A 4,278-nucleotide genomic window follows, 5' to 3' on the forward strand; every position below is an offset into this window, starting at 1 on the left:
AAAAAGGCGCTCCAAATCATCTGGCGATGTCTATTCATATTATTAATATTTGTATTGATTGATGAGTAACAAGACAGTTGCTGACATTTCTTCGTTTAATAAGCTGTGCTCATATTTAAAATATTAACAGTAATAAATAAGAAAAAGGCTCTTGAGCGGAATAGATAAATAGTGATCTTAGTTTATAGTATAAATATAATTTATTTGTAAGAAAAGATAATGTACTTGAGTACTTTGGGTCTCCTGATGATTTTTAAGAATGTAATAAATGATTTAATAATGTAATAAAAGTAAAGGCACTTGAGCACTTTGGATCGCCTTATAATCTCTACTTATGCTAAAAATAATCATATTATATTACAACTCCACATAATCATGCACTTTATAGCACGTTGAGTCTTTAAATAAAAAAATGTAATTTTCAATAATTTTGACGACTCTCAAATATGTAAAAAGTATTACAACGAAAAATATCTTTAAAAAAAACTTTTGAAAATTGATTACATCGTGGCTTGAACTTGGACCTACACAATAATAAAGTAGCATTTTGTGTAGTCAGTTGGAGCTGATGAGATGCTCACTATAAAATCATCATCAATATGAATTACAAGTACCGTTTGTTTTCGTTTTATGTATTAATAACGAAATTGTAGTTATGTCTGAAATTTTTTATTTGAATAACTATGTAACACAATATTCCTAAAAAAGGTTCTGTAATAACATAATTATTTTAGCTTCCATTATTTTACTTTCAAGTTTTAATACTGCGCTTTACATAAGTCTCTAATTTTTTTAGAGCTCTCATTCAATAAATAAAGTTTTGTGCACAGGTTATCTAAACATTAAATTAAAATAAATGCCAATATTTGTAAAATTATATTCTAAATAAGAATAAAAATGTACTTTACACAGTTGTAAATTATTAACAATTAATGTATTTGCACTGGCCAAGTGAACAATAAGAAGCAAGACTGACGATTTGTAGGATTAAACTTGAGCAACGGTTAAAGCAGTTAAAAAAAAAATTTTTCAGTTTGTTCATTTGTGTTTTTTTTTCATTTAATTGCTGAATTGAATTAAAACATAGTTTAAAATAATACTTTTATTAAAGAAAGTTTTGATATTAGGTACGTTTATTTATCAATCGTTCAAAAATCTTTTACGAAACCTTTCTCATTCCAGATTAAGGTAATGTTAAATTTTAGCCCAATACCAAGAAAGATCTCAGAAACGTTTTAGAATTCTATCTGCTCTACTGTGCAAAATATATTTGTGTTTCAAAAGACAAGTTTCAGAAACATTTTTGAATTGCACTGAGCTACGAAGGCAATAATAATAATTATTAAATCGTAGGGTACATATAAAAGGCGTTGAGTTACCTGTTAATGCTTACTTATAATGTACATAACTATATTTTAAACAAAAAGTCATTTACTCTAGCGCGCAGGGTCACCTTTTGATATCCGCATAAATGTTGTGAATGATTAAATTTATTAATAAATAAATAAAAATACACTTAAACAGTTTCGGTCACCTAGTGATGTCAGCTTGTGCAAGAAAATTATTGTAGTATTTGAAGAACGAGAAGCTCTTCACAGTCTTGGGTTCCCAGATAACCACGTAATCAATTTTTTTTTGTTCAAGAGAAGTCAGTGCACGTGAGCATTGTGGGTTTCCTGGTGATTTATTTTTTTTTAAATAAATACCTACTTACGTAGTGTATTTATTTTTTAAGCTTTATTGTAAACTAGTGCATATAGCCTTGGTACAGTAAGGCATATTTTACATTATAATAGTTACATATTACAAGTAATGGTTACATATTACATTATGAGTTACACATTATTGGATACACTTTGTAGTTTTTGTTGGTTCGGTGATGATGTCACATAGACCACCTCGAGAGCAAAGGATCTATGTGGTATAGAATTTTTGCTGCGAGAAGGTCGCCCAAACTCTTTACGAGGAGCATTGCGTGGTGAAAAAGCACATATGAAAATTCACAGAGGTACTTGCTCGGGAGAGTCGAACTGGCCGGGAAACAAACCCGCAGTTTCCCGCGTGCCGTCCCACAAACCAGCCGACTGAGCCACCGCGCCCTCACTGGTGATTTCTTCTCATGTAATAAATTATTATATTAAATTATTAGCGCAGGGGCACTTAAGCGAGTTGTGTTCCTATATGAAAAAAAAAGTTTTACGAATTGTTTTGATGATTCTTGAATACATAAGGAATATTAACAATAATCAACAAATTTATAAAATTTGTCTATATGCGTAGACCATGGCAAGCCAAACAAATTTATGAGAACTTGCACCTCCAAATTGTCTAACTAGTATCTTATTCACTCAGCCAGAGCATATAAGTTGGCTGATATACAATCTACGTCTAAATAAATTACAAATGCCATGTGTCTTCGTTCTCTTCATTTACAACTAAATTATAGGAATATGTTAAAACTTCAATTTAAATGATTATATATAACAAGATATTTATAGATAACCTGTCACAACTATAAAATCTTTGCTTTAATTTACTCTTCGATTTGAAAACTGCGTTTCGCATTAGTAATGAATGTATTTTTATTTCTGATTCAATAAATAATTTCTTGCTTACACATATTTAAATATTGAATTCAAATATATATTGAAATTCGTATATTTTTGTTGTAAGTAAGGAATGTTTGTGACACATTTTTCATTGCCAACTAAGGCCATGTTTAATTTGAGCTGTAAACGAAGGAAGGTCTCAAAGACGTTTCAAAAACGACTATGTCTTTTTATTCAAAAAGTATTTATGCTTCAAAAGACAAATTTCGAAAATGTTTCTTCATTGTGATATAATCGTAGGGTACTTGTAAGCATGGGATCGCCTTTTAAAGCTTACTTATGGAATAAATAACAATTTTATTCACAAATAGATATTCATTATAGCGCGTAGAGTAGCCTTTTGATATATATGCTGATGTTACAAATGATCATATATTGATTAACTAATAAAAACACATTGAAGCACATCGGGTTGCTTGATGATGTCTGCTAATGTAATAATTAATCACAATATTAAATAAAAATAGAAGTACATGACTAGTTTGAGTCATCTAGTGACGCCTTTTTAAGTGTGTAATAATTAATTTTTTTTTAATGCAAAAAGAGTTACTTAAAGTGATCTAACGATGTCCACTCATGTTATACGTATTTGTAAAAATTATTTATAATCACAACAACAAAATAAATAATAAATTATCATTACATGATAATTATTCGTTAGTAAAGCAGGTGTTGATAGTTTGTCGTATGGTGGGGTGCTACTGTGTTGAAAATTATTACAATAATAATACAAAAAAGGAGCTTGAGCGCGATGGATTGCATGGTAACGTTGGCTTATATTTAAATAGATTGATTTTGTAAGAATTACCTAGTGATTTCTACTTATGCGATTAATAATAATATTAAATGATAAAAGCTAAAGCACATGTTCTTTGGCACGTTACATTGCTAAATAAGAAAATTTTAATTTTATGTGTTTTGAAAATTTTCAAATACATAAAAAATGTGGACAATAAAAAATAAATCAAAGGGCTATGTGTTTTGGTTTACTTTGTTTACAACTAAATTAAGTTAGAATCAAAAATTCTTATTCGAATGATAATGTAACGGAGCAATGATACAAAGTGTTATGTCTCAACAAAATAGTTTCAGCTTCAATTTTTCCATAGGTTTAAACGTTGCGTCTTACATTATTAGTATATTTATTTCTGTTTTTAATTTAGTAAACTATTCTTTTTTTACACGTTTTTCTTCTGTTAAATTATAATGAATATTAATATTTGAACAAAATAATTTGATTGTAAGTCAATTAAACGCATGTCTGACGATTTGCAGGACCAAGTTCAAGCCGTTGTTGAACCATTCTTCTTTTTAATGTTTTTAAAAACTGGCTTATTGTTAATATTGTTTCATAAATTTATGATTACCAAGACCATTAAAATGATTATTTTTTTTTTAAGGTTAACTTTACAATACGATCGTTTATTCATCAACAGTTAAAAAAAACTGACTAAGGCAAAATTCAATTTTGGCCAAAAACCAGAAAAGGTCTTAAAAACGTTCAAAAAATGTTTCTGATCTCTTGTTCACAACATATTGCTGTTTAAAAAGAAGGGTTATAAAAGTTTCTGAATCGTACAGTGCAGTGTGTGTAAAATACATCTCATAAGCACCCTTGTTTATGTCATAACTGACACTTGTGTTGTTGAAATTTAACCTATTTTCTGTG

This window comes from Copidosoma floridanum, unplaced genomic scaffold (genome assembly GCF_036245765.1).
Source record: "Copidosoma floridanum isolate Cflo_tuat_1 unplaced genomic scaffold, Cflo_Japanese_pri ptg000049l, whole genome shotgun sequence".
Lineage (NCBI taxonomy): Eukaryota > Metazoa > Arthropoda > Insecta > Hymenoptera > Encyrtidae > Copidosoma > Copidosoma floridanum.